The sequence below is a fragment of the Sorex fumeus genome, unplaced genomic scaffold (assembly GCF_029834395.1).
Source record: "Sorex fumeus unplaced genomic scaffold, SorFum_2.1 ptg000115l, whole genome shotgun sequence".
Taxonomy (NCBI): Eukaryota; Metazoa; Chordata; class Mammalia; order Eulipotyphla; family Soricidae; genus Sorex; species Sorex fumeus.
The window spans coordinates 2,089,580-2,117,502 of NW_026606172.1; positions in this window are offsets into that span (position 1 = coordinate 2,089,580).

A 27,923-nucleotide genomic window follows, 5' to 3' on the forward strand; every position below is an offset into this window, starting at 1 on the left:
ATCCCTGTCTCGTCCCTGATCTTAGAGGGAAGGCTCTCAGTTTTTCCCCATTGAGGATGATGCTTGCTGTAGGCTTGTGGTAGATGGCTTTAATTATGTTGAGGAAGGTCCCCTCTATACCCATTTTGGCTAGGGTTTTCATCATAAAGGGGTGCTGGATCTTATCAAATGCTTTCTCTGCATCTATTGATATGATCATATGCTTTTTATCTTTTCTTTTGTTGATATGGTGGATTATGTTGATTGATTTCCGAATGTTAAACCATCCTTGCATCCCTGGGATGAATCCTACTTGGTCATGGTGTATGATCTTTTTAATGAGTAGTTGGATTCTATTTGCTAGTAGTTTGTTGAGGATCTTTGCATCTGTGTTCATCAGGGATATCGGCCTGTAATTCTCTTTCTTTGTGGTATCTCTGTCTGCTTTTGGTATCAGTGTGATATTTGCTTCGTAGAAACTGTTTGGAAGTGTTTTTGATATTTCAATTTCGTGGAAAAGCTTAAAGAGCATTGGGAGTAAGTCCTCTTTAAAGATTTGGAAGAATTCACTAGTGAATCCATCCGGGCCAGGACTTTTGTGCTTGGGGAGACTTTTTATTACCATTTCAATTTCCTTGATGGTGATAGGTCTGTTCAGGTATTCCAGGTCTTCTTGGTTCAGCCTTGGGAGTCTGTAGGAGTCTAGGAATTTATCCATTTCCTCGAGGTTTTGATGTTCCGTGGCATAAAGCTTCTCAAAGTACTCCCTGAGGATCCTCTGAATTTCTGTGGTTTCTGTTGTAATGACCCCCTTTTCATTTCTGATTCGGTTTATTAGGGTTTTCTCTCTCCCTTTCTTTGTGAGTTTTGCTAGAGGCTTATCGATCTTGTTAATTTTCTCGAAGAACCAGCTCTTGGTTTCATTGATCTTTCGGATTGTTTTTTGGGTTTCCATCTCGTTAATCTCTGCTCTGAGTTTTATTATTTCCTTTCTCCTGTTCGGGTTGTGCTCCTTTTTTTGGTCCTTCTCCAAGCTCTTAAGCTGTGAGGTTAGGTTACTTATGTGTGCTCGCTCCTCCTTCCTGAGGAATGCTTGTAGAGCTATAAACTTTCCTCTTAACACAGCCTTTGCTGTGTCCCATAAGTTTTGGTAACTCGTGTTCTCATTTTCATTCGTTTCTAGGAATCTTTTGATTTCCTCTTTGATTTCCTGTCTAATCCACTCGTTGTTCAATAGTGCACTGTTTAATTTCCAGGTGTTTGATTTAGTTTTCTGTTTTTGTGTGTGATTTACTTCTAATTTCAGCGCATTGTGGTCTGAGAAGATTGTTGATACAATCTCTACCTTCTTAATTTTATGGAGGCATGTTTTGTGGCTCAGCATGTGGTCTATCTTGGAGAATGTTCCATGTACGCTTGAGAAGAATGTGTATTCAGCTTTTTGTGGATGAAGTGTCCTGTATGTATCTACTAAGTCCCTTTCTTCCATTGTTTCCCTCAAATGAAGTATGTCCTTGCTAAGCTTGAGTCTGGTTGATCTATCAAGAGGTGACGAAGCAGTGTTGAAGTCTCCCACTAGTATTGTGTTGCTATTGATGTCTTTTTCCAAATCTATGAGTAGTTGTTTTAAGTACTTTGCTGGTCTCTCATTAGGTGCATATACATTTATTATTGTAAGTTCTTCCTGTTGTACAGATCCTCTGATCAATAAGAAATGGCCTTCACTGTCTCTTATGACCTTCCTCACTCTGAAATCGATGTGGTCTGATATAAGGATGGCTACCCCAGCTTTTTTATGGGAACTGTTTGCCTGTAGGATTGTTTTCCAGCCTTTGACTCTGAGTCTGTGTTTGCTTTGACTATTGAGATGCGTTTCTTGCAGGCAGCAGAATGTTGGGTTCAATTTTCTAATCCATCCTGCCACTCTATGTCTTTTAATTGGTGCGTTTAGCCCATTGACATTGAGAGAGATTATTGTTATGGGATTTTGTCCCATTGTTCTGTTAAAATTTGGTGTATTTGAGGGGCCTTTCTTGCCTTAAAGTAGCCCATTTAGTTGTTCTTGTAACCATGGTTTTGAGTCTATGAAGTTCCTGAGCTGTTGTTTGTCTGTGAAACTGTGTGTTGTTCCTTCTATTATGAATGAGAGTCTTGCTGGGAAAAGTATTTTTGGGGAGGCATTTATTTCATTGAGTTTTTTTACTATGTCCCACCACTGTTTTCGGGCCATGAGGGTTTCATCAGAAAAATCAGCTGTGAATTTTAAGGATACTCCTTTGTAAGAGATTTCTTTCTTCGATCTTGCTGCTTTCAGAATTTTGTCTCTGTCTAAGGTTTTGGTCATTTTGATCAGAATGTGTCTTGGGGTATTTTTATTCGGATTTCTTCTAGCTGGTACCCTTCGGGCCTCCTGAATGTGGTCACAAGTTTTCTTCAGCTCTGGAAATGTTGTAGCAATGATGTCTTTGACAGTTTCTTCTTCATCGAGGTTTTCTTCCTGTCCCTCTGGGACTCCAATAATTCTTATGTTACCCCTCTTGGCTTCATCACGATCTTCTCTTGCCATCTGTTCCCGAATTGTGAGTCTCTTTTCCATTTTCTGCTCTTTTCTGGAGAGTCTCTGAACTTCATCTTCGAGCTCACTGATTCTGTTCTCAGCCGCTCTTACTCTGCTGCTGAGGCCTTCCACTGAGCTTTTCAATTCGCCTACGAGATTTTTCAGGTCTGACATTTCTGATTGCATTTTCCTCATTTCTGCCTTCAGATCCTCTTGTCTTCTATTGGCATTGCTTTCCATTGTTTCTTTTAATTCCCTAAGCATCCTAAGTAGCTCCCTTCTGAATTCCTTGTCAGAGAGGTTGTCTAACACTACAGTAGTGTTGGTGTCATCTGGGCTAGACTCTTCAATGTGAATGTTTGGTGGGCTTTTGCGTTGCTTTACCATTGTGAGAGGTGTGGTTTAGTCCTTCACGTTCAGTGTTACTATTCTGCTTGATATGCAGTGTGAGTTAAGATAGGCATATGAGTTATTGGCAACTGTGTTTCTAGTGGCTGAGCTAAAATAGAGAAGTTTCCATCTAAGAAGTTAGCTTATGGTTCCTATGGCATATGTAGTGGGGAAAATATTTCGCGGCCGCGTTAGCGGCCGCAGCTCCGGAAAGAGTCCCTGGCACTGGGCGAGGAGTTCGGAATGTCTCCTGTTTGGAATTGGAGCCGTTCAGCTTTGTTGCCCAGAGCTGGGCCTCTGTGCCCGTCCCACGCAGATCAGGGGTTGAAAACCGGCTGTCTAGGGGCTGTTTCTAGCTGCGCGTGCCCAGAGAGGAACCCAGGCCCTTGGGGGCGGGCTGTACCTGTTGGAATTGGAGCCGTTCAGCTTTGTTGCCCAGAGCTGGGCCTCTGTGCCCGTCCCACGCAGATCAGGGGTTGAAAACCGGCTGTCTAGGGGCTGTTTCTAGCTGCGCGTCGGAATTGTTTTCTTCGTGTCACTTTCTTCTCTTTCACTATTTGCATATAGGAAAGCCATGGATTTTTGGGTATTGATTTTATAGCCTGCCACTTTACTATACAAGCCTATTGTTTCTAGGAGTTTCTTGGTAGAGGTTTTAGGGTTCTCTAGGTGTTGTATCATATCATCTGCGAATAGTGAGAGCTTGATTTCTTCCTTTCCTACCTGGATGCCCTTAATATCTTTTTCTTGCCTAATCACTATTGCAAGTACTTCCAGTACTATATTGAACAGCAGTGGAGAGAGTGGGCATCCTTGTCTCGTCCCTGACCTTAGGGGGAAGGCTCTCAGTTTTTCCCCATTGAGGATGATGTTTGCTGTAGGTTTGTGGTAGATGGCTTTAACTATATTGAGGAAAATCCCCTCTATCCCCATTTTGGCAAGGGTTTTTATCATGAATGGGTGCTGGATCTTGTCAAATGCTTTCTCTGCATCGATTGATATGATCATATGATTTTTATCTTTTCTTTTGTTGATATGATGGATTATGTTGATTGATTTCCGAATGTTGAACCATCCTTGCATCCCTGGGATAAATCCTACTTGGTCATGATGTATGATCTTTTTGATGAGTTGTTGAATTCTATTGGCTAGTATTTTGTTGAGAATCTTCGCATCCGTGTTCATCAGGGATATCGGCCTGTAGTTTTCTTTTCTTGTGGTGTCTTGGTTTCCTTTTGGTATTAAAGAGATATGGGCTTCATAGAAACTGGGAGAGTTTCCGTTTTTTCAATTTCCTGGAAAAGCTTGAGAAGAACTGGCAATAGGTCCGCTTTAAATGTTTGGGAAAATTCGCTAGCAAATCCATCTGGACCTGGGCTTTTGTTTTTGGGAAGACTTTTGATTACAGTTTCAATTTCCTTGATGTGAATAGGTCTATTCAGGTACTCTATATCTTCTTGATTCAGCTTTGGGAGATGATAGGAATCCAGGAATTTATCCATTTCTTCTAGGTTCTCTTGTTTCGTGGCATACAGACTTTCGAAGTAGTCTCTGATGATCTCTTGAATTTCTTTAGTTTCTGTTGTGATATCCCCGTTCTTATTCCTGATTCGGTTTATTAAGGCTCTCTCTCTCTCTGTTTCTTTGTGAGTGTTGCTAGTGGTTTATCTATCTTATTTATTTTCTCGAAGAACCAGCTCTTGGTTTCATTAATCTTTCGGATTGCTTCTTTGTTTTCCATGTCGTTGATTTCTGCTCTAAGTTTTATGATCTCTTTCCTTCTGCCTGGTTTAGGCTCTTTCTGTTGATCCTTTTCTAAGGTCTTGAGCTGTGAGGTCAAGTTGTTTATGTGCATCGTTTCTACAGTCCTAAGATATGCTTGCAAAGCTATAAATTTTCCCCTTAATACAGCTTTCGCTGCATCCCATAAGTTCTGGTAGTTTGTGTCTTCATTCTCATTTGTTTCCAGGTATCTTTTGATGTTGTTCTTGACTTCATTCTTGACCCACTCATTGTTCAGCATCGAGTTGTCTAATTTCCAGGTGTTTGATTTTGTTCTCCGTTTCAGTGTGTGATTCACTTCTATCCTCAGTGCATCATGGTCTGAAAAGATGGCTGATACTATTTCTATCTTCCTGATTCTGTTGAGGTATGTTTTGTGTCCTAGGACATGGTCTATTTTGGAAAATGTTCCGTGCACACTGGAGAAGAATGTGTATTCTTTCTCTTTGGGGTGTAAATCCCTGTATAGGTCTATAAGCCCTTTCTCTTCTATTTCTTCTTTCAAAGCCAATAATTCCTTGCTTGGTTTTGTTCTTGTTGATCTATCCAGAGTTGATAAGGTGATGTTGAAGTCTCCAAGTACTATTGTGTTGGTAGCAATGTCCTCCTTAAAATCTGTTAGCAGTTGTTTTAGATATTTAGCTGTTCCCTCATTAGGTGCGTATACATTTAAGAGTGTGTGATTTCTTCCTGCTGTACGTATCCCTTGATGAGGAGAAAATAGCCTTCACTGTACCTTCTAATCTTTTACAACGTGAAATTAATGTTGTCGGATACTAGTATGGCCACCCCAGCTTTTTTGAAGGAGCTGTTTGCTTGCAGGATTGTTTTCCATCCTTTGACTTTGAGTCTGTTTTTGTTCTGGCTGTTGAGGTGAGTTTCTTGTAGGCAGCAGAATGTTGGGTTCTGTCTCTGTATCCATTTTGCCACTCTGTGTCTCTTAAATGGTGAATTTAGACCATTGACATTGAGAGAGAGTATGGTTATGGGGTTTTGTGTCATTTTCTGTGCGGGTGTGTTGTGGTTGTAGGATTTGTCTTGTCTTATAGTAGCCCCTTTAGCCCTTGCTTTAGATTTGGTTTTGAGTCTATGAAGTTCCTGAGCTGCTGTTTATCTAGAAAATAGTGTACTGTTCCTTCGATTTTGAGGGAGAGTTTAGCCGGATAGAGTATTCTTGGTGAAGCATTCATTTCAGTGAGTTTTTTGACTATATCTCGCCACTGCCTTCGGGCTTGCAGGTTTCCTCTGATAGGTGTGCTGTGAATCTAAGGGGTGCTCCTTTGTATATGATTTCCTTCTTTGCCCTTGCTGCTTGCAGTATTGTGTCTCTATCGGCAGCATCGATCATTCTAACTATGATATGTCTTGGAGTGTTTTTGTTGGGGTCTCTTTTAGCTGGCACCCTTCGGGCTTCTTGAACCTGAATGGCTGCATTGCGGAGCTCTGGGAATTTTTCAGCAATGATTTGTTTGACGGTGTTTTTTTTCATTGGGATTGTTTCCCTGAGCTTCAGGTAGTCCCATGATTCTAATGTTGTTCCTCTTGGAATCATCTGCTAGGACTCTGACGTTCTGTAAAGCTATTTTGAGGTCCCTTGCCACTGTTTGTTGTTGCATGTTGGCTTGGCGCAGCTGATCTTCCAGCTCACTGATTCTCTCTTCAGCTGCGGTCATTCTATTTTTAAGAGAAGAAACTGAGTTTCTCATTTCATCTACAGAATCTTTTAACCGTGACATTTCTGCTCTCATTTCTTCGCGTAATTTGTCGATTTTTTCTGTGGTGTTACTGGCTGTCTGTCTGATTGTTTCATTGAGTTGATTGAACATCTTGATGACTTCGTATCTGAATTCTGTGTCAGAGAGGTCCCTTAGGTGAGCTGTATCAACAGAATGTTCTGGATTGTTTTTGTTGTCCTCCACTTGTGGTGGGGATTTTCTTTGTTTCTTCACATTGCTGAGTAGGTTGGGGACTAAATTCCTTGGGAACTAGGTTCATTAGAATGGGTAAACAACCTGCGGCCAGAAAATAGGCCACGCCCACTTCTGAAGCCACGCCCACTTCTGAAGAGGCCACACCTCTACGGAAAACTGGGTTTGAGATGAGATGGGCCCCACGTGAGGAGTGAAGAGGGGACAGCAGACGCTCACAGCTGCGTTTCTCCAGGTGTCAGCGGGGACGCCTGAGGTCCCGAAGGGAAAGATGAAAGTCCCGGGGCCACACAGCAGGGGCTGAGCTGACCTGGGTTGGAGATGAGATGGGCGCCGCGTGAGGAGTGAAGAGGGGACGGCAGACGCTCACAGCTGTGTTTCTCCAGGCATCAGCGGGGATGCCTGAGGTCCCGAAGGCACTTTTTTAACTTTTACAAAAGTTTTATTTCATAATGACTTGAATATGGTAAAAGCAGAGAAGCATAAACCCATAGTCTAGTACCACATTTGTATTAAGCACTAAATTGTAACATTTGGGAAAAATGTTTGGCGGCTCCTTCTTTTTCATCTAATCTCACCTCCTACTCCTCTTTAACCTTCCCAAACCCAGTTTTATTCCTTACCTGCAATTCCAAAACTAAAAGTTCCTTTGTGCATTTTGTATGCTTACCAAATTTGTCTTCAATTTTTTGCCTATGGCATGGATAAAAGGCACTCCTTTCCCATGACTAAATCCTATAGAATGAACAGGTCAGTAAGTTGAATTCAAAATTAGATTAAAAAAAAACTTCTGATGTTATAAACTACATAAACTCTATCTATATTCTGTCTATCACATAGTGTATGCAGGGTCTATGACTTGCCTAAAGCTACAGGGATATATTAAGAGTGACCATATATCACTAACTTAATTAAAGGAGATGATTCATTATAGATAGACAAATACATAGACAGATAGATAGATAAATTGATCTCTTAAGAAGTTTACTCTCCTCTAACTCTGGAAATCACTATTAGTTCTAAAGCTACAAAAAAAAAGTCTACCAACAACTTGTCTGAGCTTGCAAGCATAACCCTTCTCAGTTCAGTCTTCAAATGAGACCTCACTCTTAGTTAATATCATTTCTATAACCTTAAAAGGCCCCAAGCAGTGGACCCAGAGAAGTCATGACTAGAATCCTCACCCTAGATTATTGTAGAATAATAAACATGTAGTGTTTAAACAGCTAAATATTTAGTCATTTGTTATGTGCCCAAGAAAACTAATACAATGAGACAAGTTGTAGCTGATTGGATTCAGGTGAAGAGAAACTTGGGGAGATGGGCCAAAATTTCTACCTTATAAGACAGGAGGAAAAGAAAAAATGTGGGAGAAATAAAAATTACTTTGGATGAAGTGAATCTAATATAGTAAAGCTAGTAAAGTAAGGGTCTCTCCCTCCCAGATGGGTCCCAAAGATCTCCACACCTGACCTGTGCCATATTAAAGGCCCACAGCACACCTCCTGATAAAACAGATATACTCAGAAAATGACATACTGCTCACAGATATTTTTCCTATTATTCTTTGAGATAGACTGGAGCGATAGCATGGTGGATAGGGCAACTTACATGGCCGACTGGGGCCAAGCCCAGTTTGATTCCTTGGCAAGGCCACCAGAGTTCAATTCCTCCACCTTCGGTTCCTCTGCCCCTCTCAGAGAGCCTGACAAGCTACCGAGAGTTATCACGGTCACATGGCAGAGCCTGGCAAGCAACCCGTGATGTATTCAATATGCCAAAAACAGTAACAAGTCTCACAATAGAGACGTACTGGTGCCCACTCGAGCAAATTGATGAACAATGGGAGGACAGTGTACAGTACTATTCTGTGAGATCGGACAGTGAAAACAGAGATCATCCTCTACTTAATCCCTCAACATCTGTAATGGGAATTAACAACAAAGATTTATCCTCTGGTATAACATGAACCACAGAAAACTAGAAAACCAATGGGTAAAACAGAAACCCATTGAGCTCAAAGAGTGAATACAGTATCTCTGAAGACATAAACAACACCAGCAAATCATCAGACAATGTCTTTAGTGACACTATGATCTGTCACTGTCACTGTCCTCCCATTGTTCATCGATTTGCTCGAGCATCCCAGTAACATCTCCATTTTGAGATATTTTGTTACTGTGTTTGGCATATTGAATATGTCATGGGTAGCTTGCCAGGCTTTGCGGTGCGGGTGAGATACTCTCAGTAGCTTGCCGGGCTCTCGAGAGAGGCAGAGGAATCGAACCCGGCTCAGTTGGGCTGGTTGCGCGCAAGGCAAACGCCCTACTGCTGTGCTATCGCTCCAGTCCTGACACTATAATGAGGGTGTTTAATGAGTTCAAGGTCATCAGCAAAGCACAAGAAAGTATGGGAATCAAATTTTTTTAAAAAATCCTATAACAGTCAGAAATGATAGAAATTAAAAACAGGGCACGTAATATTTAAAAAAAAAAAGTCAATAGTAGCTCTGAGTAGCAGCAGAGTAAGAGAAACTGAGCATAAGATTGAGGAGCTCCAAGATGAGGAGGAACACACTAGGAAAGTGTAGAAAGTAGAGAATGGTCTGAAAAGAAATGAACAACATACCAGAGAACTATAATGATTTCATGAAGAACAATATAAGAATCGTCAGAGTCCCTGAAGAATAGGAAGGCAAATATGATGAAGAAACAACATCAGTGTCCATCCATAAGATCTTCCCAGAATTGAGGATGACAGGCACCAAAATCCAAGAGAATTCAAAGGTCCTAGTGAAAATATACCTACTTAAGTAACCACCAAGATAATTATACTCAAAATGACAAAATCCAAAGAATTTGATACATTGAATATATCAAAGCAAAAAAAAGAAACTTATATACAAAGGAAAGTCCATAAAATATACAGCAGATCTATCAAATGGGACTCTACAAGTCAGAAGAATATGGAAGTATATAGTACAAAAACTCAATGAAATGAACACCTCATCTGGATATAATGCTCTATCCAGCTAGATTATTATTCAGATTTGAAGGATGACTCATGGAAAGACAACAGCTTAGAAATTCATAACCTTGAAACCACTTTTGCAAGAAGCATTAAAAGAGCTCCTTTAAAGGATGGGAGAGACTTCTCATCACATGACATTGAATGTGGCACTCACTAATGGTGCACATGGTTGTCCTCTACTAGATTAATAAAAGTTAAAATTATATAGCACTTAATCATCACAAATTGACTTGTTGATTTATTTTCTGATGTTTGCCATTCCTTTAAGGTTTTTTGGATTAAATAATATGAAGTAAATTTATTATATGCCTGCCAAGGGAGAGATAAAAACTTCATTTAAGACCAGGAAGCTATGATTACCACAAAAAAATACAAGTACAAAATACTATATATTTTAGATGCCAGAGTCAAAAGTTTAGTTGTTAAAATGAGAATATAGTATACTATGTTGTAGTAAATAATTTAAATTTCTTTATTTACATAGATTAAAATCATATAGCAATAAATCACTATAATTGACTTTTGTTTATTTATTTTCTGATGATCTCATTTGCCATTTATTTAAGTTTTGTTGGATCAAGTAATAGGAAATAAAGTTGTTATATGCAAGAGGCAGGTAAGAAGGGTGGCAAGGAACCTGGAGACACTAGTGGAGAGAAAGGAGAATTAGCGGTAGGATTGGCGTTGGAACACTATATGCCTGAAACAATGCTATCATGAACAACTTTGTAAGTCAAGGTGTCTTAATAAAAAATAATTTCAATAAAACTAGTAAAATATAGGGCCAGAGAGAGAGCACAGTGGGTAAGTTGTCTGCCTTGCATTCGGCTGACCTGGGTTTGATCCCTGGCATCCATATGGTCTCCCCAGCACCGCCAGGAATAATTCTTGAGTGCAGAGCCAGGAATAACTCCTGAGCATCGCTGAGTGTGATGCTAAAAGAAAAAAAAACCTACTAAAATATATAGAGAATTGTTAAAATTTTAAAGAGACATAAATGTTTTGAAAACACTTGGGTTATTGATTATGTAACCGAAAACAAAAAAGTTGGAAAGACATAGAAAGGAATCAGAAGAGTAAGAAACATGTCTTGAAAATAAGAAAAAATCAGGAACAAGGAAATTATAACCTAAGTCAGGTACTTAAGATACGCCAAAATAGAGAACTAGGAAAAGTGATTTTACATTTCATAAGAATAGAGTGGTCACTGGAATCTTTAGGGAGAGAGGGTAACGTCACCAAAAAATGAAGCATAAAAAATAAATAGTTTAAAACATTCAAGAGTGAATGGATGGTGCAAAAAGTCAGAGTAAATAGAAATGTTGAACAACTTTTTGAACTTAAAGAAAGAAAAGATATTTAATAGAACTTGGGTGATAAAAAATGCAAAGTTCAGGAGAACATATTTCAGCATGATAGAAGTAAGGAGAAGTAGAGGGAAAAGACACTAGTGATGTTGGAAGCGGGTGTGATTAATGTGTGCCATCTGGGGATCAAGTGGATGCATCAGCTCTAAGGAAAGGCAATTTTTACTCTCAGATTGTAAAGGGTGAAAAAGTACAAAAGGACATCTTAAGAGGACATCAGTTTTCAGAGTTCATGTAGGATAGTCTCCACTCTTTGATAAAGAAAAGAAAATTTCACCTCGGAGATGAGAGGGAAGGCTAGAATTCTGAATTGAATGTGAGAGAGGGTTTGGAATAGTTGTTGCACAGACTGTGTTAGAGGATCAACAAGAGATTAATGAAAGGATTAAGAAGCAATTAAAGTCAGGCAGCGTGAATTGGTAGTAGGCCAAGTCTGCAGAGTTTTGCTTGAAATCTGTCACTGATGCTGGGGAGCAGCTAGTAGAGTAGCTGGATTGATGGCAGATCGTTGGCTCATAGAAAGCACAGCATACATCACGAAGGATAAGACCTGCATACACCACTCAATTTGAAAAAGACAGCCAGGCAATGGAGATTTCAAAAACAGATGGCAAATATACTTTCAGTCAGCTATGACATTGGTAAATTTTTAAAATTCAACGACTGCAAAACAGAAAAATATCCTGACGTGTTTTAATCAGAGCCTATCTCAGCAACTGGCCATAATAATTCAACTGACATCCTTAACCCATTTCTTTTATTCCACTTTTATTCCCCTGTTCCTTGTATATTTTATTTTAAAATATGTAAAAAGAAACTTTCATTTTCTCACTAAATGTTTTAAATAGAAGTAGCATGGTCTACTTGGGGTTTGTATATAGCACACAGAATACTGATTCCATGAGTTAACTATGCTGGGAAAGTTGCTTTTTTTTTTAATCTCTTTATGCCTTAGGTTTCTGATCACAAATGGGATAATAATCTCTAACTCCCAGTGTAGATATGAGATAATTTATGCATTGGTACCATGGCATCCTTAATGGCTATTGAAATAATTTTATTTAAATTTTTTATGCAAGCAGTGTACTACCATATATTATTTTTATTTTCTAGAACATGCCAGTAACAGTAGTGAGAAAAAAATCAAAACCAAAGAAAAGATGAAATAAAGACAATGGTAATTAAATATCTATCATCCATAATAATACTACTAAATATAAAATTTTATAACCAGAGAGGCAAATTTGGGGTGTTAAAGTTCAATCCCTGCATTTTACAGATGCAAGAACTGAGACCAGCTAAGACAATAGAGTTTTCTTAGAATGTAGAATAGATTAGATGCAGAGCCAGGACTAACAATGAGCTTTTCCATCTCCAGCACTTTTTTCATTCTGTGATGAAAGAGGGAAAAACCATTGCCCTATCAAAAACCAACATTTATTGGGTCCACACATTCTCGAGGTACTCACTCCTCTGGGCATATAATCATTACATGTTACAATTTCACACCTATTAAGAAACCAATAGAAAGTGTACGTGTAGATCAGCAAAAAAACAATTCTCAAAAATAAAATGAAAAAAAAAACTATGCATTCCTGTGCCTACAGCATAAACTGTACAAAATTCATTTCCCCCAGCATTTTAGTTTTCAAAAAGTCTACTTTTGCGAGAGAAAAAAGTAGTATTTCAACTTGATGTCAAGGAAAGCATGATGGCTGTAAGTCTGCTCCTTAGTGAGTGTTTAAAATCTCAGTCCTAAGGCTCTTGTGCCTTATCAACAGGACCCAAAGATGGAAATTAGTTCACTTGAAATTCAGAAAATGTATTTTCTCATATTCCTATAGACCTTGAGCCTAGCCCATAGATTCCACACATTTAGCCTGCAATGTGCTTAAGCTTTTTGAATTGAACAAAGAGAGAGAAAGAGAGAGAGCGAGAGAGAGAGAGAGAGAGAGAGAGAGAGATAAAAAGCAACTGCAAAATCATATTTCCTGGAGGTCCGTGGTTAAGTTCAATTTGCAGATCATTTGGCAAGGATGATTGCAACATGTCCTCTTTAATGATGAAGACATTAGGCCCCCAAATCTTGTTTGCACAATTTTTTTTTAAAAAAAGGTATTTATTTTAAAAAATAGTCACTTCATTTTGAGTCTTTAAAACAACGAATTGAAGAATTATTAATTGTATAACATAACAAATAATATCCAGGCTGCCATCCAAGGGCATTTCTACATCAAAAAGCTCAGTGCACTGTGTGTTCAATGAATGGAAAGAAGGAACTTTGGTCTATATAAGAGAGTTTTATTTCATTTAGTAAACATTAAAACTATCATGTCTTATAAACACTTATCAAGCCTTTACTATTTCTAATCTGTGCCACTTTCTTTAGACTTTGTAAAAGAAATCTAAGCAAGCTGTAGTTCCCACCACCAAGAATTTCATAATATGGAAGGTATGGTGCTGCCAGCAAGTCAATCTGTACCTGTGAGGTGAGTGCATCAGCAGCCTGATGGCACCTTCAGACTTCCAGATACCCCAAAATTGCTGCTGTGCCTTTGGCCAGACCCCAAAAACTTGGGGCAAAGATTACCAAGAAAGTAAACGGCCAAAAGTTAGGTATATGGCAGACACACCCACAAACCACCTCCAGCTCAGCTATATAATTGGAAGCATGGCCTCTCTGGTTTCTGATAGAACTGCTTAACAGCCATGATCCCAGAGACTCAGAAACAAATCTCGAAACCCAACGGCTTTTGGCAGAAATGTGTCAAGTCCCTAGAGTAGGTTACCGGTGCCAGGCCACCCCAGGTGGGAATAGGTTTCGGGCCTTGGCCTGTTACCCCTGGCAGCCCGGTGGCCACCAACCTCCAGAGGCCACTGGACAGTCAGGTTTGGGCCCACAGTGATGAAACAAGCAGGGCCTCACAGGATGGGGGTGGAGTTGGCCTTTTCCTCCCTGTCCCAAAGAGACCCCGAGTTGCCACCCACGAACAGCCTCTCTGGCTCCTGATCAAGCTGCTTAACAGCCATGATCCCACAGACTCAGGAACAATTTTTGGAACCCAGCCAGCATGTTTGGGCAGAAATCCCTCCAGATTTAATTGTTAAAATTTCGGAATTTTGAAATCGCGTGGCCACTACTGAAGCCATGCGACATCACATGTTATTCATAACCAGTAATTGAAAACAAATTGTCTACGTTGTCTTTTCACCATATCTGAGTGAAAATCCAAATAATAATGGTGAAATCCCAAATAATAATGGTGGGTCTGGTGTTGAAATATTGAATGTGATCAAAGTAGAGAGAAATGTGGAAATCACCTGCCCCACAGGTAGGGGAGGGTATGGGATGGGGGTATACTGGGGTTTTTGGTGGTGGAGAATGGGCACTGGTGAAGGTACGGGCGTTTCATTGTATGATCAAGACTTAAACCCAAAAGCTTTGTAACTGCTCTCATGGCGATTCAATAAATAAAATTATAAAAAAATTTTTTTAAAAAAGTAAGGTGGAGTTCATGCCCAATTCAATCATCTTAATAGTGGCTGAATAAATAGCAGTACTCCTACATAAAAAAAAGAATTTCATAATATGTTGAGAGAGGCAGATTCATAAATATGGCAATTTCAGTAAGCTAAATTAGAGATTTACAACGACCTCTTTTGTATTGCAGAAGTAAAGGGGGTGTGGGAGTGGGATGGACTAAGTCTCATCTTTGATTCAGTACTCCTGAAAAAATGATGACTCATGCACTTCAGAGGATAACTGAAAAATGACAAAGTTTTCCAGAAATGAACACAAGCTTTAGCATAAACCAAGACAGTATATTCTTAAACTTCATGTTATTATATATTGACAAATAATAAACTCAATGCAGAGAGAAGAAATACTAAGAATTAAAGTGTACTTAGTATCATTAATTGGAGAGATTTTTATATTATGCTGAACATCTAGTAATAGAAATTGACATTAAAATCTCCAGGAGCTAATGAAGCAACAACATATGGCAATATGTCGTTATACATAGTGTGGGGGTGAACTTTAAAGTGATTGTACTACAAGAATGGAGTCAAGTAGAAAAGTTCAGATGAGATATGAAGAAATTCTAATTCAGGACAATTACAGTCTGTATGAAAGGAGTAAAGACATGAGAGAATGACTGAAGAATTAAACTTAAAGAGTTCAAGATATATTGAGAGTCCATAATGGTACATAATAGTACACTATCTGGTATACATGCATTTACATACATATCTATGCCTATGATTAGGAAGACAAGAAGGAGATCTGGAGGATATATCAGTGGCTTAGAGCTACCATACCACAAGTGTAAAATCAAAAGTTCAATCCCTGGTGCTGCCACTTGTACCAAATGACAGTTCTGCTATTTGAGCACAACAGCACTGGTGTTTGTGATCCCCTGAGCGACAAGTGATTTCCAACTATGCCACTGTGAGATGTGCTCTTTCAGAACCCCAGGTGAGCACCACAGCTAGAAGATGTGTGAGGGCCAGGGAGATAGCTCAAGTGGAGATAGCTCATGCTGTGTTTCCTGTGCAAAGCCCTGAATTCAATCACTAGCACTGCTGTAAAATGGTCCCAATACCACCTGATTTTCTGTCTATTAAAAAATGTTTACTTATTTCCTGGAACTCCATTCTGCGGTCTTATCCCAGCTCAGAGCATATAATTTCAATTCCTTTACTCAATAGGACTCTTTTTTTATCTTCTTTTTCTCTCTCTTTATTCCTGTTTATGTGTCTTTAATAAAACAATTTACTTTAAACAAATGAACCAAAAAATGTAAGTACCGGAAAGAAAGTATTGGTATATATACACTCTGACTCTATACCTATACCATATCTTGAGCATCAAACAGAGTCAGAAATAAGCCCTGAGTATAGCTAGATGTGCTCTCTACCCTAGGTATCTGGGAAGAGAGAAAGAAAGAGGGAAGGAAGGAAGGAAGGAAGGAAGGAAGGAAGGAAGGAAGGAAGGAAGGAAGGAAGGAGGGAGGGAGGGAGGGAGGGAGGGAGGGAGGAAGGAAGGAAGGAAGGAAGGAAGGAAGGAAGGAAGGAAGGAAGGAAGGAAGGAAGGAAGGACTTGGATTTGAATCTCAGTTATATCACCCAGCTGAACAACTCACATTTCCTTTTCTGTAATATTGAAATAAAAAGTACTTTTATGACTGTGTAAATATAAAAAAACCAATTATGTTAAATATCTTAAATATCTTGAAAGATATTAGGTTGACAATAACCATCATATTCCTTCCTAAATCCTGTCTTTCTCATCTTTTATATTATATTTAAATTTTGTTTTTGAGCTTCCATATGTTCTAGAGTTTTATTTTACTTATTTTTTTTCCCTGCTTCCTTTCTTTCCTCAGAACCTCCTCTCTGGTTTCACAACCCAGAACAGAATTGAGGCTGAGCCATGGAGAGCAACTCAAATTATTAAAAAGCTACAGAAGGGATATCAGAGATTTTTTTCTTTTGTCTCTAGTTTTGTCTTAAAAAGAAAGTCTTCCTAAGCACATTTCTTAATTTGTTTACAGAGCTAAGTATCAAATTGGTACTAAGAAAGCTTTTCTAAATAATTGCTGATGTATATCTCAGTCAATTAAATGTAAGTGATTCTCTTTTCTCTCCACCAATTTTCTATCTTACTCCTCTTTTCCCCATTACAAAGCAGAGGCACTTGCTTATTCTTTCTTGCATTCCTCACTTTTGTGAACAAGATGCCTTCTCTCTCACAAAAGGTTGCAGGTTCCTTTCTGCTTTCATTAATATAAAGCCTGTGGCTACACAGCTCACCACACAAATTAAATTACATGGATTCATAAGATCTCAGGTCTCATAAGCTGTTTGTTTCTTTAACCATGCTTGAAATAAAGGAAGATATTTTGTATGCTGTGTAATTAAAGTATTTAGGAAGCAGCAGTCTCCCCCATAGGCAAAACTCAGCAAACTCAGTCTTTGGTTGTATCAGATACACTTTCAGCTCCCATTAACAGAAACTTGACTCAGAAGTAACACTTTGTATCCTCTTTTAAAAATCATAAAGCTAACTTGTGATTAATTCAATGGGTGAGCCTTGTCACCCAGAACTTAAGTACTTGAACCTACTCATCTGTCTTCCTTAGCAAGTATTACTATTCATCCTGAATGGTTGTAGGAATGAATACTAGGCAACCTTTGCCAAATATACCATATTTAGCCAACAATATAAAATTCTCCATGTATATACCTTTTCCCTAAGGAGGATTTAGGACCACACAGACACAGAATTCCTTCAGGTCTTTCTTGCAGAACCGGATCACAGGCCCATAGGAACTAATCACAGCAAAGCTCTGGGCACTATGCTTGCTCTAGAATACTTGACTCAGAGAGATTCTGACTTACCCCTACTCAACGCAGGCCAGGAGCCTATTTGTGAATACAGAGTTTCATAAAGTCATCTGAATATAACCTGGGCTAAAAGAGTCTCGCAAAAATGGGGGATGCAGTTACAAGTGTTCAAACTACTAGCATTTTGTTAGAGCCCCAGCAAATTTTAAACACCCTATGATGCTTCATGCGATAGACCATGATTAGGGTGCCTGCATCACAAAATTTAAGGAGGTATTCGCTCCTGATACATTCATGGCTCAGATGGGAATTGCCTTTATCTTCTTGATGTTTGGGGTGATAGCAGGGCAGAACATTGGCAATGCTCAGGGATCATGTGGGATGACAGGGATTAAGTACAGTTGAACCCAAGCAAAACAAACACCTTATCCACTGTACTTTTTCTCCAGTGCCTGTGATTGCCTTTTTTTTCACATTAATTAATTAATTTTTATTTTATTTATTATTCTTTCTTTTTTTTTAAACTTTTTGGGTCTTCCCCGGTGATGCATAGGAGTTACTCCTGATTGTGCACTCAGAAATTACTTCTGGTGGTGCTTGAGGGACCATATAGGACTTTGGGGAACAAACCAGGCTCAGCTACATGCAAGGTAAATCTACCTGCTGTACTATCGCTCTGGCCCCTTTTTTATTATTCTTAAAGGCTTTGTCCTAAGAACTTTGCTGCCTCTGCCTTAGTCCCGACCCAGGCTATGGTTATGTATAGGCCTAATAAAGGCATTTTAAGGCATGTAAGAAAACCATTTTCACTACAAATATCTGATGAGTTCCTGAAATTCTATCATAAGCAGTTTATACTTTTGTTAATACCCTGATTTTTTCTGTGAGAAAATTTTGTACAACCATTTGTTTCTAAAGTGAGAGTTTATTATATATTCATGTTTTCATAAAATAGAAGAGATAAATTTTGTAGTCACTCGGTAGGTTACTTGGACATGAATTGTATGATAGGTACAGGTTACTAAAGTATCCTTTCAGGGATTTCAATAAGAGAATATAAAACACAGATAGCAAGCAAAAGGTTAGGAGGAAATGTACTTAAGCAGAGAGGCTTGAGTCTACTGGTATCTCCATTAAATCTGGGGGAAATGTCACTAGAAAAAAAGTGAGTAGTAGGGTAGAGTGATATAATATGTTATAGATACGTAAAATAAAATTGTTAATTGTTGTTTTGAAATCCACTTATTAGCTAGGAAGTTCTGCTGATTTGGAACAGATTCATTTAATATTTGTTCAACGCAGTCCTGTGTAAGATGGATAGTGTTCTAGAATCATCTTGCTCTCATAAGCTATTATATTAATCTTAGATGTCTAGCATGAAAGCCCCAAATTCCTTGTGTTGCAACGCCGAGATTAAAGTAACACAATCCCAAAATTTTTTTTGGCTTTTGGGTCACACCCAGCGATGCACAGGGGTTCCTCATTGCTCTGCACTCAGGAGTTACTCCTGGTGGTGCTCAGGGGACCATATGGGATGCTGGGAATCGAACCCAGGTTGGCCGCGTGCAAGGCAAACGCCCTACCCAGCGATAGCACAGTGGGTAGGGCGTTCGCCTTACAAGCGGCCAACATGGCCGACCCAAGTTTGATTCCTCCGCCCCTGTCGGAGAGCCCCGCAAGCTACCGAGAGTATTCGATATGCCAGACACAGTAACAACAAAGTCTCCAATGGAGACATTACTGGGCCCGCTCGAGCAAATCGACGATCAACGGGAGGGCCTTTTAATCCCAAAATACAATAGGTTGTCAAGGTCCTGCTTGTGAGACTTTGTGCACATCCACTGATCTAAGCAAACTACACAGTAAAGAGGAGAATTTGTGTGTTCATGACACTGTCCACTCCAGAATCCCATATGGGCTCCCCAGCATGATTTTTCTCGAGCGGACCCAGTAACGTCTCCATTTTGAGACTTCTTGTTACTGTGTTTGGCATATCAAATACCTCACGGGGAGCTTGCCAGGCTTTGCCCTGCGGGCGAGATACTCTCAGTAACTTGCCGGGCTCTCTGAAAGGGGCAGAGGAATCGAGCCTGACTCAGCCAGGCTGGCTGCATGCAAGGCAAACTCCCTACCGCTGTGCTATCACTCCAAAACAATAATACGTATGGCCATTTTTTATGATGCAACAGAGGAAGTACTGTCATTTGAGCACCTATAGGAGACATACCAAAAAATCTAAGATAGTGTTGGGGATTTAGTTGGGGATATAGATGAACTAGAAAGAAAATCCTATAAGGATTGAACATTTTAGGGTATTTGTTTCAAAAGGAGCAATAGCACAGCGGGTAAGGCGTTTGCCTTAACGGCCGACCTGAGTTCGATTCCTCCATCCCTGTCGGAGAGCCGGGCAAGCTACCTAGAGTATCTCCCCCGCGCGGCAAAGCCTGGCAAGCTACCCATGTCTCTTTGATATGCCAAACACAGTAACAACAATTCTTACAATGTTCCTGGGCCCGCTAGAGTTTCAAAAGGAAACAGAAAAAAAGGCTGTCATGGTAAAGACTGGCAACATTCAAGTACTTTATGGGGAAAGGGATTGCCATATGGACTCTTCTACAAATTCTCCCAACTATGGCAATGTAGGGATCAGGTATTTGAATCATAGCTACCCTCTCTCTACTCCCGTGTTCATAAAGAAAACTCTCTCTGCTTTAACTTTGCATGCATTTGAGCCATAATTAAAGATATGTTATTTAAAAATTAATGAGTTATCTTCTTGGTTTATGTCCTTTATTGTTCTTATAGAATTTTTAGCAGTAGCCAATTTTTTAATCACAACTTTTGCTATTACATTGTGACATGAAATATTACTTGCAAAATTCCTTTTATGTTCATCACTATATATTGTTATTTATTGATCTATAAAAGAAGCATGTTAAACAACATACATTGTAAATCTAAAACTATATTTTAACATACTTTGTATCATTATAATGTCATTGGCAAGTATATTTTATCTTATTCCTTGAAAATTTTATTCTGAGAGAAGATCTTTGTGTTTATAAAATTGCAAGGTTGTAAAGGGTCAAGACCTTGATTAGATCACTATGAAGCAGTCTTACCTATTTTTTTGGCAGGGTGGAGGCACACTCAACAATGCTCAGGGGTTTTCCTTCTGGCTCTGAATTCAGGAATTACTCCTGGCAGTGCTCAGAGGACCATATTCCTGGGACGCCAGGAATTGAGCCTGGGTTGGCTTATTGGCTACATGCAAGGCAAACATTCTACTTGATGCAGTATCTCTATAGTTCCAAACCTGACCTATTCTGATAAAATCTAAAGCACTAAGAGGTGCTTTTAGACTTTCAAAACCAAGAAGTAAATCCAAAGCCAAGAAAAATCACTAAAGACATGACAATGTTGATCCTGTACTATTATATACGCACAACTGCTAGGGATGATCACTACTAAGACACCATTGGACCCAAACATCTTTAAAGATCATTTCAGAGGCTAGAGTACAACAGGTAGAGCATTTGGCTTGCATGTGCCTGACCCAGGTTCAATCTCCAGAATCCCATATGGGCCCCCCAGCATGGTCAGGATCAATTCCAGAGCTCAGAACCAGGAGTAACCCTTGAGTATCACTGGGTGTTACTCCCCCCAAAATGAAATAAATGAAATAAAATAAAGATCATATCAATGTCTCTTCATATAATTCTATACCTCTATGGCCTACTTCAAGCTTTAAACACATCTGTTCCATAGCTAAATGGAAAAACACATTTCTAGTATGGGATGATCAGCATCCATAGGGTTTACTGACTCACTTTGTCCTCATGTATGCTAATGATGTTTCCTATGTTTTTTATGATCAAAAAGGTCCAAAGAAGAATAATATCATGTGATACAACAAAATAATACAAAATTCCATTTTAATGGAATTAATGCCAATTAATTATGACTTATTATAATGTAACATTCCCATTTGTTTACAGCTTTGTTGCTATGCCAGCAGAACTGAATAGATGCAACAGAAACCATATGGTTTGCAGAGCCTAAAATATTCTCTGGCCCTTTACAGAACAAGATTGCCAAGTCCCGTTCAGGAGGAAGAAAACTGAGTTACGAGCCTCTGCTTCTCTGTTCCCATTAACGTCTCATCCTCCAGCTAAATGTTCCTTCCCAGTTTAACCAGACCTAAAATAACAGCTCCGTGGAGAGGTTGTAGTGTGTGCGCCACTCCACAGTAGCATGTCAGGCAAATCATGCCTGTAATTCACATTTTAAATGAGTTAATTATTTAAGTGCTCAATCTTTTAGTCCGTCTATCAGCCAGCATTACAACAAGGAAATGAATAAACATGAGGACATTTCATACTCCTCCCCCCATCATTCATTAAAAACCGTTTCGGAGACTCATTAGTCAGGAGCTTAAGCAGCCTTTATAGGGGCTGATCAGATGCCAGACATCACTCTCCAGACTGTATGAGTACCACATCAATGGAGGCAGCGCAAGTCCTATCAGCTCAGTAGAAATTAACTGTGACTCAGCCTCTGACTGTTTTTCTCTAACTCTTCAGGAAAATCTAATTCCATCCTCGTGATTTATTTAAATTGCTGGGGAAAAAAATGGTAAAGCGAACGAAGCACTTGGATGCATAAAATGATGTGTCACTTGCATACCATGGTGTGCTTTCTATCACCGGGGAATGAAAGAGTCAGAAAAAACTTGGGCAGTCTTTAAAAGCATTTTCAAATCAGAACAGTGCTGGCCGCAACTCTCTCAAGACTCCTAAAAAGCCCGCGGTGTACTTGCCCCTCCCCCCTTTATAGCATTAAGAGGACAAAAATATTCCGGAACTTTCAATTCACTTTCCAAAACACGTCGTCACTTTTAAACAGTTACATTGGCAGAGCCCCTGAAGTATCTTGCACTAAAAGGCTCATGATTGTTCACTTCCTGTTCTTTCTGCCTGCTGAGTCTCCTTCTGGTCCCACAGAGCACGCAGTGGAACAGTACAGAGGGCAGCCCCCTTAACAAAGGGCTCCTTAGATCCAGAGACTTTGGGTGGCATTTTGTCGTAATTAGTTTTTAATGGCTTCTTGCCATTTTTCTGGTCACATCTGGTTGTCGGGCTCATTTGGGGGTTATGAAAAAAAGAGCACTGCAAAAGAGAAAAATCACCTGGTTAATGAAGAAATCACTTGAGAAGGATAATGAGGAAGCTGGTTGAGCTTCTGTTTTGTAATAAAATGTCAAGGCCGGCGAAATGAGTGCCTTTTGAATGCGTATAGTTCTCACACTTAGTCTTCATGCTGCAAATCCCTCTAGTTCTATCTGGCAATGCCTCTGTGGCATTCGTTTAGTGAAGTCGGATCGGATTAATTTGTAAACTCTGGAGAGCTGTTTCAAGTTTCGAAGATTCAAAGTGTATGCCTGGTGGGAAGAAATGTTTATTTTGGGTAGGGAGGGGAAAGGACAGCATATGGGAATCAATATGAACAGAAAAGCCGATTGGAGCCATGTGTTGCTGTGTAAATTAAAGTCAGTCGACCTACCTCCTACCAAACGGTTGTACTTGGCAATAAAGTACTTCCAAGGGAAAATAATGAGCTTGCTCATTAAAAAGTAATAGTTGGTAAAGTAAAATTGCAAAGCATAATTAATGAGCTTGTGAAAAGTGCCAGGAAACAGTTGCCTAAATGTCAGTATCGGGAGTTACACAAGATTATATGTGGCAAGGGATAGTGGCTGGCAAAGCTGATGGCTTACCTCAAACTTCTAAGTTTTCTTTTATGAAAGTATTTTGGCGAGCCAGATGATAGCTGAGGAAGGGGCTCCAAATTCACTCAAAAGGCTCTCTTTGCCCACAATCCCCTGGGCCAGAGGAGCACTTCATCACCAGCCTGAGTACTGAGAACTCTGGCCTACATAGGCAGTCTGAAAATCTCCAGACATGACCCTGTGTAGGCCAGGGGGCTAAGCACTGTTTGTGAGGTCTTCCCAGGCTAGTCAAACTAGTATCCTGCAGGCCAGAAATGCCTGCAGAGGAGAGCTGAAAAGGAATAGGAAGAACTGAGGCTGAGATGAGAGAAGCTGGGAGTGGAGGAAAAGCCACGTGAAGATACAACGTGCATCCTGAATCTGCTTGTACTTGCAGTCATTTACAGCCATTGTCAGGAGGTAAATCAAAAAAAGTCCATTGTTTTGCTTAGGCTGGTTTGAGTCGACTTTCTGTCTCTTTTACCTTAAAAAGAGATGACAGACTGTCAATGAGCAAGATAATCTCTCATAAAGAGTGCAAAGGCTAGCTTTAATGAGACAGCTACCGAAACCTGATTTAATCAATTGCACAGCAACCGTAAACAAGGAAATGATGTAATTTCCCCTTTTCTAGTTAAAGAGAGAATATTGAATAGGGAGAAAGAAAAGATTAATGGGAACTAGCTACAGAATATAGCCTTATAAAATAATGCTGGCTGCACAGACCCCCTTAAAGAGGCCACAGAATTCATATAAGAAATTTCAAACTATAAAACAATGATTGATATACTTATTTTTCTGAGTTTTTATAATATGGTAAAAGTTTGCAGTGTTTATTCAGTGAACAGATATTTCTCCATATATATTCAAAGAAAAATCTGTTTAAAGTTCCCTGTCAATACATGATGTATGAAAACTGAGGCTATATACATAAAAACAAAGCAATATCTAGAGCTGAGTAGCTGAAACAGAGAAAAACAGCTTTTAAAATAATGATTTTAAGTTTGTGAAATCTTAAAATTTGTTATGTATGCATGTTGACAGCACATGCTTTTTCTCAGCAGCATAGACCATATCTGAGCCTAGTTAGCAAGACAAATTAGTCAAAAGGAGGAAGCTGCCAGATGGCGTACATTGTTAATAATGCCCATCTGTGAATTGTGTAGCTAATTTGCGGGTGCATGTGCTGCTTCTCTTCTTGGACAGCAAAGTTGCTAGAATCCCTTTGTAGAGGTGTTTCCATGCTCTAGAGGTTTCACAGGTAACTTCAGGTTTATTCTCAAGCTGTGCTTTTGAGGAAAAGTTGCTTCTTTCTGTTCTAAGAAGCAAAGTCTGTCATCAGTACTTGGGGATTATCATGAATTACTCCATCCTTTCAAATACCTGGAAATTTGTAAACCTAATGTTAAACTATAACCAGCCTGAGGATAGAAACATGCAAAGTTACTGGAAAAGAATCAGTACTAGTTCTAGTCCTTCCAGAAAATAAAGAGGAAGGAGAGGCACCAAGTTTTGTCTTGACAATGCAAAATATGGGGGGGGGGGGGGGGGGAGGGATGGCAGAAAACTTTAACACTAACAGATTTCAAATATTTCTGGTCTCACTGCTAATAGAAGGTAGAAGTGGCATAGGGAGGTTATAGGAAACAGATTTTGAGTTTGCAGGTAGATATATTCTTGTTTCTGTCTGATTCTGTTATCATTAGATAGCATGATTCTTTTGATTGTGTTTAATTCAATTTCATTCACCCCAAATTTATAACTTCATAGATGGTCTCATAATTGGTATAAATTAAAATTCTATAATGTAGAATTTTCTATTCATTTAAAATGCGAGCATTACTATGTATGTGACAGTAATTTCAAAGTTAATAAATTGATTATAAATATTATATTGCATATGCTAAGTTATTATCACCTTATAAAAGTGACAATATTTGATCTTTTGTAGTGTTGTGTACAAAATATACTTTTCCATTGATCTATCTACATTAAGAAAGTAAATTTAGGGCCAGAAAAATAATACAGTGGGTAAGGTGCTTGTCTTGCATGTGGTCAAGCTGGGTTCAATTCCTTGTATCCCATATAGTGCCCTGAGCACTCCAGGAGGGATTCCTGAGCGCCAATTCAGAAAGAATCCCTGAGCATTGCCAGGTGTGGTCCCTAAACTAAAATAAATCAATTTGCCTCTCACTTAGGGTATAGAATCACGAAAAGTCACAAATAGAAGGGATCATATATCAAGTCGCTTAATTCTCTCATTTTATAAAAATAAAATAAACCTCTGATTGGCTAAATGACTTGTTTGAGGGTCCAATTTTTTAGTCTCTAAAGGACCTGAGCATGCTTCCAATCCTGGTTTGAAGCATTCCAATCCAATGTCTGGCACTGCAGGCATTGGTCCCCCTAAGCACCACTAGGGGTCACCCCTGAGCACCACAAGGTACAGCCCTTGTCCATTCCCAACCACACCCCCCCAAAAAAAACCTGGGGGGTAGGGGGATGAACTGAAATAAAGGAAACAAAAGATTTGTTTCCGTATTTCCTCCCAGCTTCAACTGTTTCTGCTTTTACTATTAGCACTGTAAGCAGTACTGTAGTACCTACAAATATATTTCATTCTGGGTACCATTTTTAGGTATGTTAAAAAAAATTTTAAATATGAAATGTATTCAAAATAATTAAAATTCTCTATGATTTTACCCATACACAAAAAAAAACAATATTTATATTTGTATATACCTTACCAGAACTTTTTCAGACATACATTTTAGTGTTTACCCTCCCCAGTGCTGGAGTGATAGCACAGTGGTAGGGCGTTTGCCATGAACACAGCCAACATGGCCAACCCGAGTTCGATTCCTCCGCCCCTCTTGGAGAGCCCAGCAAGCTACTGAAAGTATCTCGCCCGCACGGCAGAGCCTGGCAAGCTACCCGTGATGTATTCAATATGCCAAACACAGTAACAACAAAGTCTGCAATGGAGACGTTACTGGGCCCGCTTGAGCAAATCCATGAACAACGGGAGGACAGTGACAGTGACAGTGACCCTCCCCAGTGCCTAAAGAATACTGAAACAGGAGAGAAGGGAAAAGCCTTGAGATTGAAGAACACAAACTCACAGCAAAACTGTTATCTGTGCCTACTGGGACATAGCCTTAGATAATTAGATATTTAATCAGATAATTGATTAGCATTTTGCCATTCATACAGTCAAGAAGGGTCTTTTTTGTAATAGTGACATTGTTTTCAAATACTTAAGATAGTGAAGGAAGTATAAGAATTTCTACAAAAACTACTGTAAGATAAATAGGTATTCAATAAATATTTATTTATGGGTAAGTAATTTTTTATTCATGGGTGCATAATTAAAAGCTGTATACCAAGTTTGCAGAGCATTGTATTGTAATGCCTGCTGTTTCAATAAAAAGTATTTGTTAGCGTATTTCTTATATTAATAAATTAAAGCTTGTTTTATCAATGTTTTTATTTTTGACTCAGTTTTCCTATTGATTTTCATACTGTTTAATTATTCCAGACAGCTACATAACTAGTGACCTCACCAACGACTCTATCCTGTCTCTGTGGTCACCGATTTCAGCCTTCACCAGTCTACAAACATGTTCTGCTCCTTTTTTTGTTTTCCCCACAAGGCCTTGCTCCCTCTACCATACTGTCACGGTCACGGTCATGGTTCTCCCGTTGTTCATCGATTTGCTCGAGCGAGCCCAGTAACGTCTCCATTGTGAGACTTAATTGTTACTGTGTTTGGCATATCGAATACATCTCCGGGAGCTTGCCAGGCTCTGCCGTGCGGGCGAGGTACTCTCGGTAGTTTGCCGGGCTCACCGAGAGGGGCGGAGGAATCGAACTCAGGTCGGCCATGTTGGCTGCGTGCAAGGCAAAGGCCTTACCCGCTGTGCTATCGCTCCAAAAAATAGATATTCTATTTACATTTACTTTTGTCTTCACTATTGACCATAAGTTCCCTGAGAACAGAGAAACTATTTTTTTCCTTAATATATACCTGGGCTGGAGCGATAGCACAGCAGTAAGGCGTTTGCCTTGCACGCAGCCAGCCTGGTCGAGCAGGGTTCGATTCCTCCACCCCTCTCAGAGAGCCTGGCAAGCTACCAAGAGTATCTTGCCCTCCCGGCAAAGCCTAGCAAGCTCCCCATGATGTATTTACAAACACAGTAACAACAAGTCTCACAATGGAGATGTTACTGGGCCCGCTGGAGCAAATCAATAAACAACAGGAGGACAGTGCTACAGTGCAATATATCCCTAAGTACCTGAAACTAGTTTTTTATATACTACATACAAACATGCAGTTTCTCCCTCTTGGAGAGCCCGACAAGCTACCAAGAGTATCCCACCTGCACAGCAGAGCCTGGCAAGCTACCTGTGAAGTAGTCGATATGCCAAATACAGTAACAATAACAGGTCTCATTACCCTGACCCTGTAAAAGCCCCTAATACACCACTGGGCTACACTAGTACGTGACAGGGCCGAATGGAGATGTTACTGGCGCCCACTGGAGCAAATGGATGAACAATAGGATGACAAGTGCTACAAGTGATACATACAAATATACTTAATACATCAAGCTGTAAATATTCCCTAAATTAAAAAGGATATCTCTCTTTTTTTTCACTATTATAAAAATATGCTGATTTTTTTCTCCATGGATTTTTTTTCACAACATATGTTTATATCTTTCATATTCTAGAAATGAAATTGCTCAATCAAATAATAGAACACCATTAAAGTT